The sequence below is a fragment of the Meles meles genome, chromosome 1 (assembly GCF_922984935.1).
Source record: "Meles meles chromosome 1, mMelMel3.1 paternal haplotype, whole genome shotgun sequence".
NCBI lineage: Eukaryota > Metazoa > Chordata > Mammalia > Carnivora > Mustelidae > Meles > Meles meles.
Window position 1 is genome coordinate 103,994,200 of NC_060066.1, and position 17,842 is coordinate 104,012,041.

Consider the following 17,842-nt stretch of genomic DNA (forward strand, 5'->3'; position numbering starts at 1 on the left):
AAATTCCTCATCAGAGAGATCATATGATAATTGACTTTCTCTGGTTGACTTATTTAGCGTAGTATAATACCCTCTAGTTTCATCCATGTCATTGCAAATGGCAATATTTGGGGGTTTTTTGGTGGTGGCATACTATACACACACACACACACACACAGAGAGAGAGATAAATATAGATGTAGATAGATATATAGATATAGATAGATATAGATATACCACATCTTCTTTATCCATTCATCTGTCGATGGACATCTAGGTTCTTTCTATAGTTTGGCTATTTTGGCTATTTTGGACAATGTTGCTGAAAACATTCAGGTGTATATGACCCTTCGGATCACTACATTCTATGCAAGCTGTTGCAGCCACTCTGAGAAACAGTATGAAGTTTCCTCAAAAAGTTGAAAATAGAGCTACCCTATGATCTTTTTCCCTGTTCATTTACACTTGAGAATCCATTTGTCAATATCCACAAAGTAACTTGCTATTATTTTAAGTGGGATTGACTTAAATCTATTTACAACCTTGACAAGAACTGACATGTTGATCATATCAAGTCTTTTCTTAACATATTGTTAAGCACGGAATCTCATCATTTATTTAGTTTTCTTTTTATTTCTTTCATCTGAGTTTTGTAGTTTTCTTCATATAGATCTTATATATATTTTGTTAGATTTATACCTAAGTATTTAATGTTTTAGGACTTAATATTTTGTTTTAAATTTGAAATTCCAATTGTTCATTGCTGGTATGTAAGAAACTGAATTATACATTAATCTTCTATCCTACAACCTTGCTATAATATTATGTTTATTAGTTCCCAGAGGGGTTTTCGTATATGATTTTTTACATAAACAATCATATCATCTGTTAACAAAGGCAGTTTTATTTCTTCCCTCCCAGTCTATATACCTTTTATTTCCTTTTGTTGCCTTATTGCATTAGCTAGTACATCCAGCTCTGTGTTAAGAATACAGGTGCCTGGCTGGCTGAGTCAGCAGTGCATGCAATTCTTAATCTAAAGGTTGTAAGTTTGAGCACCATGATCAGCATAAAGATGACTTAAAAATAAAATCTTTAAAATAAAAAGAATGAGTGGTGCCTAATAAACACAACTTCAGCCAAGTGAGCAATGTCAACATTGACAGTTATAAGTCATGTCAATAGTACGTAGCCTTGGTATGATGGGATGAAAATGACAGTTCATCTCTATGATCTTCCTCCCCAAAAACATAACTTCAGTCTAATCTATGAGAAAAAGATCAGGCATATGCCAATAAAGAAGTATCCTACAAAATACTTGATCAATGCTTCTCAAAACTTTTCAAAGTTATCAAAAACAAGGGAAGTCATAAAATGCCACAGCTGAGAGCAGCTGAAGAAGACATGACCATTAAGTATAATGTAGCATCCTAGATGAGATCCTGAATCAGAAAAGGAACATTAGGAAAAAACTAAGAAAATCTGAATATACTACGGACTTCAGTTAATAAGAATTGATTAATAATGACTTAATAAACCATAATAACATAAGATGATAATAATAGAGAGCTGTATATAGGAAGTGAAAGAAGTATATGGGAACTTTCTGTACCAACTGCTTAACTTCTTTGGGGATCTAAAACACTTCTAAAAATTAAAGTCTATTAATAAAAAAAAAAGAGGGGCAACAAGGAGGATCCTTGTAGTAAGGAAGCGTTCAGTATTTTTATATTGATGGATACACAAACTTGTGTATGTGATAAAATTGCATTTCACTAAATACACACACACACACACACATGCATGCTAGTACAAGTAAAACTAGAGAAATTTTAATAAGGATGGATTGCATGAATGTCATATCCTTTATAACTATAGTTTGCAAAGTGTTACAATTGTGAGAAGTTGGGTAAAGAATACAGCCACATGTAAATCTATAATAATCTCAATAAAAGTTTAAATTTAAAAATTGAGCAGCCCTGACCCTTCAAAACCCTCAGGTGATTGAAGGGTCAGGGGTGGGAGGTTGGGGCAACCTGAGGGTTTTGAAGGGTCAGGGGTGGGAGGTTGGGGGAACAGGTGGTGGGTAATGGAGAGGGCACGTTTTGCATGGAGCACTGGGTGTTGTGCAAAAAGAATGAATACTGTTATGCTGAAAAAAATAAAATGAGAAAAAAAAATCAGTTTAAAAAAAAAATAATTATATTCATAAAAGTACACTCAATTTCTCATTAAAAAATTTTAAAACAAAAAAAAAAATTGAGCAGCACAGGGCACGTGGGTAGCACATTTGGTTATGCATCTGCCTTCGGCTGGGGTCATGATCTCAGGGTCCTGGGAGCCCCACATTTGGCTCCTTGCTCAGTGAGGTGTCTGCTTCTTCTTCTCCCAATGTTCCTCCACTCATGCCCACTCTCCCTCTCTCACTAAAATAACTAAAATCTTTGAAGGGTCAGGGGTGGGAGGTTGGGGGAACAGGTGGTGGGTAATAGGGAGGGCACGTTTTGCATGGAGCACTGGGTGTTGTGCAAAAACAATGAATACTGTTATGCTGAAAAAATAAATAAATTTTAAAAAAACACTGAAAAAAAATTTTAACCCATACTGGTATTCATTGGTACACACAATTATCTCCTTAAATTATACATACGTGTGTGTACTCTCTTATATGTACAGTAAGAAAAGCTGTACTCAAAAATATTGCTGAAAAGTGGCATTAAAACTTGTGTTGCCAAATGTAGTAAAACAAACAAACAAACAACAACAACAAAAAAGCCCTAAAGTTGTGTTTTGAATAAATAAATGGAGAAGAGACAAATTTTCCTTCCCAAAGAATTAAACTTAATACATATAGGTAGTTCCATTTCCAGACGTGAAACTTACCCTCCCCTCTTACCTTGAAGGCTAAACTTAGTGACAGAGTAGGGGAAGAATGACAGTAAGACTGCAAAGGAGAAACCTGGCCAATACCACCCTAACCTGGTGATGGAAGACTCACATCATCAGTGAGGTTGTGTTGACACCTGAGAAGTATATAGCACTTCCCTGGTACTTTATACAAAACATCCATAATCCAGTTTATTCATGAGAAATCCATCAGGTAAACCCAAATAGGAGACATGCTACAGACTATCTGGTCTGTCTTCCTCAATACTGTCAAAGTCAAGAGAAAAACAAGGAAAGTCTGAGAAATTATCACTGACCAGTGGACACTGGAAAAACATAACTAAATGCAATGGTGTACTATGACTGGGTCCTGGATCAGAAATAGGACCTTATTGGGGGGGGGAGCAAAAAAGAAACCCCAAAAAACCACAAAACTGTTAAGTTCAAATCATGGACCAATGTTGATTTCTTAGTTTTCACAAATGTACCATGACGGTGTAAGATGATATAACATTAGAGGAAAGCAAATCTGGGTGAGGTGAACTCTCTGTACTATCTTTACAATTTTTCTGTAAATCTAAAACTATTCAAAAATTTAAAAGTTTTGTTAAAAAGCAAAAAAAAAATTTAACAATTAAAAACAAGGAACAGGAAGGAAGAAAATCTTTGAGTGATTTCATGCTTCTGAACACAATCTTTAAGTGAACCAAAAAATATCCAAAAAGGAAGGGGAGGAGCAATGTAACAACAACACTAAAAGTAATAGAAAGGAAGAAGGAGAAAGGGGAGATAGACAAGGAAATGCAGAGGGGGAAATAGTCTGCTCCCATTAGCAACCAGATGTCAACATGTTTCAGAAGCTGGAAATACTCCCTTTGGAGAGCTACAGCATATTCTATTTTCCAGGATGGAGGCCAGTTTTTACCTGGGAGCAAAGAGCTTCTTTATTTTCAACAATTGCATTAATATTTCTTTTTTATGCAAGTGCAGGCCATTTCATCTAAGCATATGGCACATTGACTAACAGATAAAAGAGATTGTAATTTTTTTTTTAATAAAAACAACCAGAGAAACAATCAAGAAATGTTGAGCTCTGATCTTAAGAACTCTTCAGGGTACTTGATATTGGGCATTCTCAAGGATGAGAGCACAGCACTAAGCCTCTTGTGTGACACAAACATGGTTTACCTTAATAAGCAAAATTAGGTTTCCTGTGCTAGTGAGTTGGACAAGGCGTAACAAGCTCATCAACCCTGTGTAACAGAGGCAGTCTCATCTTAATGATCCATCCAGGTAGAGCTAGCAGCACCAAGAGCATCCATCATCAAGGGTGGACATGGCAGGGAGAAACTGCAGATCTCTGACATGAGAATAGAAAAACTAGTGTTCCTAAGAAGACTTTAGTTTCCAGATGTCAAAGATCCTCTCGGGCTTCCATTGTGAGAAAGCCTCAACACAGCACCGCATAGACAACCACTATACCACATGGAAGTTCAGATCAATAACTTGGAAAACTGAGCCTCCCCTGGAGCCTCTGGACTTTTGTAGCACTTGGCTTCAGTGTCTGGGTTCTTTCTCCTTTTTTTCTGCACCTGCATCCATATTGAGTCAGCATCTGCCCCCATCACATGATCCAGGTATAGATGCATCGGGTTGAGCAGATTATATCTCCTCATCTGGCCTGGCATTTGTCTGTCATGCTGTGGCCGAAACATGATACCTAGTTGACAAAATGCGGCCCTCACATATGTCGATGGCCTTTGTTCCACCAGGGTACTTCTGTTGTTTGGACTCCTCCAAAAGTTCAGGGACTCAGGCCTCTATCTTCTTGGCCCTTTCAAGACAAATGGCGTATCACAGATCACAGCAGGTGTTACTCAGCTCAACATTTGCATCTCCCTATACAAATGCACCTCTGCCTGCCACATTTCAGAATCAATCAAGGAAGCCCCATAGTCTTGTGCACACTCAAGAGTGTGCTTGTGCTTGTGTGTGTTTATGCCCTGTAGTTTGGAGTGAGCAGCTTTGATGTTTCCTTTTTTATCTCGAGCTTTATCCTGAGAATTCTTTGCAACCCGGTTGAAGTGAAGTTAACAGCCAGGCTCAAGGGCTCTAACGAAGAACTCTGTAAGTAGTCACAGATGGAAAGTGTCTGCTCTGATGTCTGGTCTAGGATGTAGGAAAGATAGAACAAGGATTCCATAGTCCAAAAGTTAATCACGGCAATCTCCCTTCTGAATTATGAACAGTGCTCAGGCCTCCTAAGATGGAAAAATATGAAAAATGTCTCATTTAAATCCTCTGAATTGACACTTAAATAATATGGTAGCAATAATTCAAAATTATTCATTTATTACCAAACATTAAAATATAAATTAATCTCCTTAAGTTTAGATCAAAGAACAGCCCTTATCTACTAACAATAAACTCATCCAATGCCAAAGTATCAAAGAGTAATCAATCAATTTTCTGAAATCTTCATTCATAACACCTACTCAGTATGTATATTTACCTCCAAACAATATGACTATAATTTTTAAAAGGTCACTATTTTTATTATCATTATTTACAGATGAGTGTTAGATCATTTTTTTGAAGTCAATAGATGAATAGAGTTAGGATTAACTGATTTCATTCAACAGTGTAAAATTTCTCTATTGACCCTCCTCTGTGTGAAAAATACCTCAATAGACATGAAATCCTCATGACTTAGTTCTTTATATTCTAAATGTCCTTGTATTTGCATAAACAACTACCGGTACTTAACAGTATGCTTAAGTACATACTAAACTTTCATCTGATTGAAAATGATAACTCCATGGCTCCTTATAAGCAGATTGAAAATCCAAGTTTTTCTTTTTTTTTTCATTGAAGTGAATCTTTGTCAGATTTACAAAAATAGTAAATGCCCAAATCATGTGTACTTAACATTGCTCTGTAAACTGGCTTATTGAAAGTATCTCCCTTTGTGACATGATCCATTTGTCTTTGAAAATTCTTAATTACTTACTGTGGAAGATCCAAGTTTTTCTTAAGAATGACTACTGAAATTTGCCATTAAGAGTGCTCTTCTTTTTCAGTCATTTTTTAGTTTTAAGGGTGGGATCCCATCATTTTATTCCTTGCTATAGGACAGGTATGCTCATTGGCACAGCATGATGTCAAGGTGTTTCTACCAAGTTGTTTAACCCTCCACATACCTTTTCCAAGTGTCCACCTGTGAAAAATCCCCTCACATTTCCTGCAAGGCCCCAGTATGCAATGGCTTGTGGGGATGAGCAAGGGGTACAGTCTTGTGGTCTCCAAGGCACATGGGCCCCTCCCTAGAATACACATGACTGCAGAGGCCACAGCATGGACCCCTGAGGAGCAAATGGGATGAAGATATCCTTACATTCATTAGTAATGTCAACAAGATGATCTCCACAGTACAGCCCCAACTCTAAGCTTCTGGTATTCTAAAGTCCTAAAACCAAGCAAGTGCTGAATTACCTAAATGGCATCCCTGAGCCCATGCGTTAGGTCGCTAAGCAGGTTTGGTCCAATGCTGATGAACTGAATACCATCTGAATGAAGGTTGCATCTTCTTCATTTTCTGCAAAGCAGTGCAGGACATTCACGTATGGACTCACCTCTGAGTTCTTTTGTTTTCCTGATGCCAAGCCGCTCACCTGTAACTGGAAGGAAAATGTTGTCATGCAGCCACATGTCATTTGGATCCTCTCTATTAGTGCCCTCAGGTCCTTTTTGCCTCTGGGCTACTTATTCAAGCAATAAAATTTAGTCTTTCCTTAAGGTAAGACCTTGGGAATGTTGGAACCTGAACCAACATCTTAATGCTCATTTACAGAACTCTTTTAACGTTTCAGGCACTATACTCAGTGCAGTAGAGAGTATGCAAAGGTTAATACATCAGGGCATGCCCTCAAATAACTGTGAATGGGGGGCAAGCATAAGATGCTATAAGTATGGCAAAACCAGGTACTGCAGAAAATAAATAAATATAAGATTTCCATTGATTGACTTAAGCAACTGGGGACAGTTTTGTGAAGTAGGTAATTTTTGAAAAATGTTAGGTTCTCAACAATTGATAAAAAGAGAGGAGGAATGGAAGTAACTGGAAAGAAAGGTATAGGCTAAGAGAAAAAAGTCAGCAAAGGAAAAGAGGTGAGGAATTACAGGCTGTGTCCCAGACCCAGCAAAGAGTAGGTTAGAGCCCACATACACTGGGGGTGAGAGGTAAGGCTGCCCATAGCTTGTAAAAGCAGAGTGAAGGAAGACCAGGGATACCTTGGATACCAATCTCATGAGTTTGGACTCTGTTCGTGACAGCAGTTGCAAGTCACTGAAGAAATCTGAACAAGGAAGTGGCATTCTCAAGCTAATTCTTCATGATGCGTGGAAGTTAGAGTTGGCAGAGAGGTAAGTAGACAAAAGTCATGAAATCTGGGATAATTCGCCACTGGACTTCTCCACCTTCATGTCACCCCACTTGCTCCCTTACCCTTCTATGGCCTTAGCCTCTCCAACCTAACCCATATAACCCTTCCTGAAGGAAGGTATTAATCCTTTTGAAAAATCACACTTTAAAATGAAGATTCTTAAGAAATGAAAATACTTAAAGACCCCAAAGCATGTCACCACAGTGGGAAGAAGGATTAGTGTTAGCACCCAAGACCATGTTACCTGCTGCCCTGCCCTCTCCCTGCAGAAAGTAGCAGAGGAAACTGCACAGAAGGGCTGCCTCTCTCTGGGCTGAGATGCAAAGTGACTTTGAGGGGAAAGCAAAGAAGAATAAAGCTCAAAAATGCTTCCTTTTTAGTACTGACTCTTCTCAGGGAAACCCCAAAGCTCTTGAACTAGCCTAAAATTAAAAAAAACAGTTTTTTAAATCCAATGATTAGTCATATCCTTTTCTCAAGCTTGAGGTTCAACTTTTCTGCCCCGGATGAGACACAGTTCTGAAAGGCCAGCTGCAAGAGCAGAGCTGAGGATGTCTCCTTGGATGCCAGAGCTCTGCAGGTCTGGGAGCTCAGTGCAGGATGAGTAAAGACAGTGGCCTCAACTCATTGCAGCCACCTCACGTCCCCTTCCTTCACAAGAGCAGTGATCCCACAGAGAACACTCTGTGTTCCAAGACCCATTGCTTACATTCTTGTCTTTAATTACATCATATAAATAGTTACTTTATTTTTATCCAGTATACATAGGTAAAAAATGAAAAAAAAAAAAAAAAAAAGAAAGACAGAAAGAAAGCTGAAAACAACCAAAACTCAAAGCTAAATTCTTTATAAGTGTCACTGTGACCCCAAAATCTCTCCTCTCACAAAAGCTCAGGGGCCCAGCTTCTGATTTTTTTGTTCAGGAGAAAAATTGGAATGGGAAAGAAAAGTGTGTTTCTCCATTAACAAATGGATTTGCTGGGGCTCTCATTTTCCACACATCACATCTCTAAGCCCTGAGACCTGGCAGGATCTCAGGTGACCACCACTGCGTCTGGAGTCCTATCACGGCCCACTGAGGCAGACAGGATCTTTTCAGGAGTCTCTTTGCTGAAATGTTGCTGCCAGCGAGAAAATGGTCTCCCTTCTACTCAGGCACAGAGCCTGAAAGCATAAAGGCTGAAAAAGAGGAGGGTGGAGTATGATTCACTCTGAGCTGAGAAGTGACTCAAAAAGGAAATTGCCTGGTGTGACTGGATGACACAGTTCATTGTAACCTGCTGTGACCAGGCCTGTCTGTCAGGCAGCTGTCTACCTTTGCCTTGGAAATCAGTCAAGTGAACACGCTGGGCACACTCCAGGCTTCATCCACCACACAGTGACTAAGACTTTTCCTGGCTGGGTCTCTCACTTCTGACCACTCCCAGATTCTGTGCCATGGTGATCATTGAGACTCAAGGGAACAATTTAGAAACAGAATAGAAACAATTTAGATATAAAGAGGGGACTTCTCAAATGCCAGAAAGGAGAGTGAGAAAAAGGGGAGGAGAACCACATGCACTCAGAAATCTTAGAGCCTATGTTTTAAGTTATCTACTGTCACTGTTCCCTACTTCATGTTTATAACTCTCTCCAAATCATATTCAGACAAGCAATACAAACAAAAAGGAAGAAAGAAAGGAAGAAAGAAAGAGAGAAAGGAAAGAAAGAAAGAAAGAAAGAAAGAAAGAAAGAAAGAAAGAAAGAAAAGAAAAAAAAACCCTCACTTTTGTTTTTATAATTGATTTCTTTCTTTGTAAGGGTCGAGATAATGCATTTTTTTTTTGAAAAGATACATGCACTCCTACTTTTATTGAAGCATTATTTATAATAGTTATTATTTGTAACTATTATTATATACAATATATTATATATAATGTAATAACTATAATTATTATAATAGTTATTACTTATTTTTTTTCCATTTTATTTATTTTTTCAGCGTAACAGTATTCATTCTTTTTGCACAACACCCAGTGCTCCATGCAAAACGTGCCCTCCCCATTACCCACCACCTGTTCCCCCAACCTCCCACCCCTGACCCTTCAAAACCCTCAGGTTGTTTTTCAGAGTCCATAGTCTCTTATGGTTCGCCTCCCCTTCCAAATTTTTTTTTTTTTAATAAACATATAATGTATTTTTATCTCCAGGGGTACAGGTCTGTGAATCGCCAGGTTTACACACTTCACAGCACTCACGATGAGATAATGCATTTTTTAAAAAGATTTTATTTACTTATTTGACAGACAGAGATCACAAGTAGGGAGAGAGGCAAGCAGAGAGAGAGAGGAGGAGGAAGCAGGCTCCCCACAGAGCAGAGAGCCTGATATGGGGCTCGATCCCAGGACCCTGGGATCATGACCTGAGCCGAAGGCAGAGGCTTTAACCCACTGAGCCACCCAGGCGCCCCGAGACAATGCATTTTAAACCTTATAACAGAACAGGTATTTCCTGAGCTGTTTTAATGCTGAACAGTAAAGTTTAGAGTGAGGTATACAGAATTACTATTTTGGTAAGTCAAAAATGGGCAAATATCCTCACTTTACATAGTTCAATTTAATGTACTGAATGAGAGAGTAGTCAAAGTTTCTTCAGATATTGTTAATATGTGTGTGTGTGTGTGTGTGTGTGTGTGTGTGTGTGTGTGTGTTTTCCCAAAATGCTTCATTGGCATTTTATAAGATGTTAGCCTGTTACTATGTGCCTGCTACCTTCTTACCTACTTCCCTAGCAGTCCTCCCTGGCTGGTCCCTGTGCTGCCCAGAAGGTGGCTGGTGGTCAGCATTGCCTTGCTCTTCACCCACAAGATGCCAAGCTGGTTTCAAGACTACACAAGCAGCTGGCATTGACTTCTGGGCAAAATTCACATCATACCAGGGTGGAAGGGTTACCACAGAGTCTGCCACTGTCCCCAGGAGAACCCTGGAACTGGCACTGCACCTCATGAGGAGAATGGCCAAAGCCACAGCAGACCTACTATATAAGCTGGAGGAGGCCACCCTCCTGCTGAGCACCCACTCTGTCAACCCCCTTGTTCCCCACACTGAGCAGAGTGAACCTGCTCCCCTGGGAGAGAGTCTAGTGTCATTTTTTTCAGGTAAAAGTGCTGTATGCTGATAAACCCCCATCTTCTCAAGAGTAAGGTGCTATCTTTGAAGGATGCAGAAGAGGGACTACCACTCCCTCCACCAAAGCATACATATACACCTTCTTATACATAGGACAAGACATTAGAACTTTTCTAAAAAGTTACTGTTATTGGCTTCTGATGAATATAGTTTACTTCCTTCTTTTCTTCTTTTCTTCAATGAATATTTGAGTGCACTGTGCCAGGCATTGTGCTTTTCCAACAAAAAACTGTCACATCTCAGACTACTCTCAGAAAGCTTAGGTTCGACAAAGAGAGAGCACATGTGCACAGGGAACCCAGTAATAACTATGCTGTGTGAATATAATGGGAGGAACAACGAACTCTGTCTCAGAAATGAGGACCAGGTGGTTATGGATATTGCTCATCCCACACAGAGTATATCGTGAAGATTTATTAGTGAATGAATGAATGAGTATGAAGTGAATGAGTGAATGAGGGAGGAATAGATTGCCTTCCATGGTGAGCTTTGGTCTAGGTAACAGGGACAAAGGAGTGAAGAAAACATACAAATAATTACTTTCAGATTGAGTGGACTTGACAAACAAGATATTTTCAGTTGCATTTAGAACAACAACAAAAAAAGATTTTAAAAAAATTAAGGGAAAACAGGATAAGGAATTCTGAGCAAAAGGAATGGGGTCATGAAAGTATATTGATGTACACATACAATCCAGATAGGCAAAATATAAAATCAAGATGTTTCAGGATCTTATGAATTTTAAAGAAAAAAAATTAAAAAAAAAAAAAAGGTAGTAGCATCCTGGTATGGCCTGGCTTCTGTTTTTGATCCTGTTAAAATGGTTATCAACATTTCTAGACCTTTCCTTAGTCACCAAAATAGAAATGAGAAATAAAGGAAATTAGGCTGATGTTTCAATTTGCCTCCTTTAATGGTAATTTACCTCTGATATGAACCTCATGAATAGGCCAGACAAGCAGAATGAGTCATTAGAGGCAGGGAAGAGTGTATTGGGGAAAAGAGAAAAAATAGTGCCCTGTCCTCCTGGAGAGCACCCTTTCCCAATGACAAACCACTTGCCCTCTGGTGTTGGTTTTCTCAGGTTTGTCAGAGAACTCTTAGCTCTTTCTGACTTCTAATAAAGTGAGCACTGGAGATCAATTTAGTAAGTTTAAAATTTTAATATGACATTTTTATTTTATGGAGGTAAAATGTACACACAGAAAAATGCACAGGTTATAAGAATACAATTTGACATTTTGATAAATACATACACCTGAGAAACCACCAGTCTAATTGAGACAGACTGTTATCAGCCCAGAAAGCTCTCTTAAGCCCCTTTCCAGAGAACACTATCCATGCAGAGGTAACCACTTTTCTGACTTATACAACCATATATTAATTCTGCCTGTTCTTCAACTTCATATAATGGAATCAGAACATAAAAATTCCTAGGGGTTGGCTTCTCTCCCTCAGCATGATGTTTTTGACATTCATCCACAGTGTTTCATTTGACAATAGACTGTTTCTTTTTAATTCTAAGTAATAGTCCATTGTATGGTTACAGAAGTCCTTTATCCATTCTCTTTTAGTAGACATTTGGTTTGTTTCCATTTTTTTTTTTTTTTGCTTTAATGGATAAAGCTGTTATAAATATTCTTACTGTAGTCTTTTTATAGACCTGTGTTTTCAGTTCTCTTGGGTAAATACTGGGAATAAAATGGCTGGGTCATGAAACAAGTGTGTGTTTAACTTTGTAAGAAGTTGCCAAAGTGTTTTCCAAAGTAGTTGCACCATTTTACATTCCCAATCCACGAGAGTTCCAGTTACTGGATATCCTTGCCGACATTCAGTGCTGCCAGTTGTTCCAACTTAAGTATGCTAATGAAAATAGAAGTATATTTCATTGTGGTTTTAGTTTGCATTTCTCTATGATCCTAAGCATTTTTTTCACACACTTCTTGGCCCTCCCTATGCTTTTTACTGATGTTTCTGTTCAAACATTTTGCCCATTTTAATGGATTGTCATTTTTACAGATGATAGGTGACTAGCTAGCTAGCTAGATGATAGATAGATGATAGATAGATAGATGATAGAAGTCTTCTTTCAGAAACATGTATTGCAGTCCGCTTCCAGTCTGTGACTTATGTTAGCATGTTCCTAATTTTGATGAAGCCTGATTTACCACTTTTTTCCTTTATGTTTAGAACTTTTCTGTCCTCCCTAAGAAATATTTGCCTACTTCAAAGTTGCAAAGATATTCTCCATTGTTATCTTTTGTAAGTTGTAGACTCTTTATTTTTATGATTAAGTCTATGATATGTCACAGATTAATTTGGGAGTGTTTATGAATTATAAAGGCTGAGAGTCATTTTTTCCATATATTTATACAGCAGAACAGATGTTTTACATATTCCAATGACAAGACTTTCTTTTCCCCCCATTGAATAGCCTTGATACCTCTGTCAAAAAATGAAAAAATTAAAAATAGAACTAACATGCAATCCAGCAATTCTATTTCTGGGAATATATCCAAAGGAAATGAAAACACTATGTCCAAGAAATACCTGCATCCCCATGTTCACTGCAGCGTATTTACAGTAGCCAAGACATGGCAACAATCTAAATGTCTATTCACAGATGAGTGGATAAGAAAGATATAGAATCTAATGTAATGGAATAATATTTGGCCATAAAAAAAAAACAAAAAGAAGAAGAAGAAAGGCCAGCCATTTGTAATAATACAGATGGACTTTGAAGACATTATACACCAAGTGAAATAAGTCAGACAGAGAAAGATAAATACTGTATGATCTCATATAAATATATGTATCATAAAAAACAAAAACAAACTCATAAAGACATCAAATTTGTAGTTACCAGGGGCAGGGGGGAGGGACAGGGCATTGGAGGAAGGTGATCAAAAGGTACAAACTTCCAGTTACAAGATAAATAAGTACTAGGTATATAACCTACAACATGCTCACTATAACTAACACTGCTCTGTGGTATACAGGAAAGTTATCAAGAGGGTAAACCCTAAGAGTTTTCATCACAAGGAGAAAATTGGTTTGTTCGTTTTTGTTATTCTATATCTATGAGGTAATGATGTTAACTAAAGTCAATAGGTGATCATTCTAAAATATATGTAAGTCAAGTCATTACATTATATACCTTAAACTTATACAGCGTTGTATGTCAATTATATCTCAGTAAAATTGGAAAATTGAAAAAAAGGAAACAAAACAAGACCAGACTCAAAAACAAAAAGGAATGAAAGAAAGGGAGTTGAAAGAAAAGGAGAGGGATTTTTACTATGATCTTCATTTTTCCAATTGTTTAAATTCATATGTGGGAAAATTTTTTTAATGATTCTCTAAATATTTGTAAAACAAAAAATAAATCAACAGTATATGGATGGGTCTATTTTCAAAGTCTGTGTTCTCTTCTATTGATCTGCCTATTCTTAAACCAATAGCACACTATTATAATTAATGTAGATTTATAGAAAAAATTCATATCAGACTCAAAATATAAGTATCCATGAGTCCATATTGATATGAATAAAGAACTGAGTCAATAAATAAAGTAAATGGCAGGGAAGCAGGAGGGTAAAGACAAATCTCCCATACAGATTTCTGAATCATCACTGTAGTTAGTCCACCCTCAAGGAAGGGGAGCATACCTTCCCACTCCTGAACTGTGGGTTGTGCACGAGACCACTATTCTCTAAACTGTCAAAAAATAAATTCACATCTGGTAGTTTAATCCTTCCAACCTTTCTTCTCTGTATGGTATTAGTTTTCTTTAGTGCTTTGCATTCCCAAATATGTTTTAGAATTAGCTGCTCTCTTTCTTTTAAACAGTGTCCACAGGGGATTTTTTTTTTTTTTTTTTTTTTTTTTTGGAGCTGTGGTTGGATTGGCAGAGGGGCGGGCTCAAGGGGTTGGATATGACCTTTACTGAGCTTATCCACTGGAGTGAAAATGTCTGTACAAAACCAAATGTTGGTTCCTATAACTTCTGCATCACAATTAAAATCCAAACAGTTATTTTTTAAACAGTCAACCCAATCAAAACCCACTATGTGAGAATCAATAGCTTCTTTGAAGCCACAGTAATACTTAAATATGGTTAAAACTCAAAGGCAGAAATTTTGTTGGTTGGAAAGCTAATTAAATTTCCAACTTGTTCAAATAGAATTACAAAAAGGCAGAATTGTTTTACTTAAATTGGCAGGAAATGCATCAAAAGACTTAAAGGTAAAGCTTATTACCCCTCATCACTTGCAACTTGCTCTTCATGGAGATGAAGAATCAGACTCTCTCATCAAAGCTACAGTTGTGGGTGGTGGTGTCATTCCACACATGCTTAAGTCTCTGGTTGGGAAGAAAGGACAGCAGAAGATTGTTTAAATGGTGCTCAGATTCCTTATTATCTCAGAACTCTAAGCACTATTAGCAGCTGGTTTGGTGGACTGTATCTCTGTGAGAAATTCACAGGGATTTTGATTGGGATTGTGTTGAATCAATAGATCATTTAGGAAAATTAATATGTTAACAATAATTTATCTCCATTTATTTAGGGCTTCTGAAGTCTCTCTGAGCAGTATTTTGTAGTTTCCAGTGCAATAGTCTTACATGTGCTTTCTTAAACTTATTATTCAGTATTTTATTTTGCGTATGTGATGGCATATATTTGTCTTGCTCTCTAAAGTCTTTGCTACTAGTATATGGAAATATAATTGGTGTCTGAATATCAATCACGACCTTGCTGAATTCAGTATAGGTTTTAGCACTTTCTTTGGAGATGTCTTAGCATATCTATGTAAACTATCACATCATCTACAAGTGATTCCCAATCATTTCTAATCATTACACCTTTTATATATATATATCTATTACCTTATTGCAAGGCTAGAACATCCAGTAATATGTTGAATAGAAGTAATGAGGGTGCATATCCTCATGTTGGTTTTGGGAAGGTTCTAGTATTTCACCATGAAGTTTGGTGTTAGCTGTAGTATAATTTTTTTTAATCCATGTTCTTTACAGATAAGGAAGTTCTTCTTTATTCCTACTGTAATGCAAGTTTTTATCATGAAGGGTGTACATTTTAATAAGTGCTTGCTCTGTATCTATAGACATCACTATACAAATATCTTCATTTATTCTGTTAATTAAGCTTATTAATATTTAAATAAACATTTTAATATTTAAATATGAAGTGAAACTTTGCATTTCTAGGATAAACTCTGCTTGGTCATAATGTACTATCCTGTTTGTATATTGCTGGATCCAACTTTCTAATATTTTGTTTAGCATGATTCCACCTATGCTCAAGAGGGACACTGTTCTACAATTTTCTTTTCCCTATTAACATAAACAGAACGCCCAATTGTAGACTATTTGTAGGGTTTCTGAAAATTAGCAGTAACAAAATATTAGCAAAAAATCATTCCAACTGAATAATTTGGATATTCAACGTGTTAGTATTGTTAACAACTTCTCTCATGAAGATAATTATCGTACTCCCAAATGCTTAGGCTCTCAAAAAGTGTGGCATCAGATTACATTTTATGAGGTAAATCAAGAAACTCCCCCATGATTCTAGATCACAAGAACAAGTTTTCAAGAGATAGGCTTTGAGTGTTCATTTTCACACTGTCTTTTAAAGTGAAGTAAGTGCAGGTCACTCCATAAGCCACTAAGAAATGCTTGTTTGTCCTCTAGAATAAACCACCTTTAAATAAGTCTATGTGTCCTCTCTTGCCGAAAATGATACCATTTTATCTTGGCGTCTCGACAATCCTCATGCTATGGAATGGTTGCGGCTGGCCAAAATGGAGACAACTCTTCAGAAATACTACTTTTCCCAGAGTCTCTAGGCTTTCTCCTAAGGTCTGCCCTAATGTGAGCTGGTTTATGGGATGAGACAATGGTAGGGCTAACTTCAACCCTCAGGAGTATACTTCACTGGCCTTGAGAGGAGGTCCTAAATTTTAAAAGCAGACTATATGTTGAACATATAATGTAGTATTTATCTAATACTGTCCACACATATTCCATGTATATTCAATGTCATGACATATAGAGGCATATAACTTAAGGCTCCCAGAGTGTAGCTTTTCTCCCATACAATAAGTTAAGTTTCCTAATTTGACTTGGAAAGGATGAATGATATTTAAAGTGATCATAAGAATAAAACAGAAAAGGAAGGCAGAAAACTCAAGCAGGATTGGGGGGAAAGCTGCCTAAAATTTTCCAAAATATTAATTCAGGACAAAAAGGCTGATCACTGATTATCATGGATTATTGGGGACATATTATGTGCCATGTGCTTGACATGTGCAATAGGACTTAATCCTCACAATAACTGAGCATGTGGTTATTAACGTAAGCACTTAGAAAGAAATGGAGGATAATGTGTTCTAAGTAGCATTTCCAGTGTGTTGATACTAAAAAGTGACAGTGTTGGGATTCTAGCAGAAACAATTCTAAGTTTAACACCCTTCCCCTTTACTGCATTGCTAGTACAAGAAGCACTCAGGATTAGGCTTAAAATCACAATATAAACAGAGGAGCTATGTTAATTGTGCTCACCATGTAGTAAATGGAGCACCATACAGAGCCTCTCCAGCCAATGCTTGGTTTCAGCTCCGTCATTCAGTTGAATGAGTGTACTTGGTGGGGAGATGTGGAAGGAGCTGGGTTGACACTGAAGACAGCAGTGAGAATTCTGCTATCTTGATGGTGTGAACAGTGTGCTGCAGCATAGTCCACATGGAGATTCGGCATGAGACACAGAACTGGTGTGAGGTAAGGGCTGGCTCTTCAGGGGTCTGCTTGCATGCAGTGACATAAATGATGGGATTTGGGTTTTGTCAGAGTAGAATGAGGGCATTTTACTATTATCATTTTGTCTTTTTTTTTAAGATTTTATTTATTTATTTGACAGAGATCACAAGTAGACAGAGAGGCAGGCAGAGAAAGAGAGAGGAAGGGAAGCAGGCTCTCCACTGAGCAGAGAGCCCGATGCGGGGCTCGATCCCAGGACGCTGGGATCATGACCTGAGCCGAAGGCAGAGGCTTTAACCCACTGAGCCACCCAGGTGCCCCTATCATTTTGTCTTAATAACGGTCAATTAAAGGGAATGAGAAGGACTGTGGTTTGGGGTTGATATTTAACCAGTGAAGAAATTGTGAGGAGGCTGGTTTCTGGGCATAAGCAGGCACAGACCCTGCACAGAGTGGGGAGAGGGAGCCGTTGGTGAGTACCTAAAGCTTCAAGGGCATCAGGAAACAATGTACTTGACACCAGGCTTGTCTTTTCACCATGCAGCCTGCAAATAGTGAAAGGCTTTGGTGCCCTCCTACAGCCTTGGA

At 37.8% G+C, this 17,842-nt stretch overlaps 1 long non-coding RNA gene across 1 annotated transcript in view; it reads right to left on the minus strand.

Moving 5' to 3' along the window:
• Nucleotides 1-3,822: 3,822 nt before the first annotated feature.
• The window catches only part of LOC123954076, a 61,662-nt gene continuing 47,642 nt past the window's right edge, over nt 3,823-17,842 (minus strand). The window contains exons 2-3 of the long non-coding RNA XR_006821033.1: nt 6,498-6,542; nt 3,823-5,126 (exon numbers count right to left, since the gene is read on the minus strand). This is a non-coding gene — a long non-coding RNA (uncharacterized LOC123954076). The remainder of the gene's footprint in view (nt 5,127-6,497; nt 6,543-17,842) is intronic.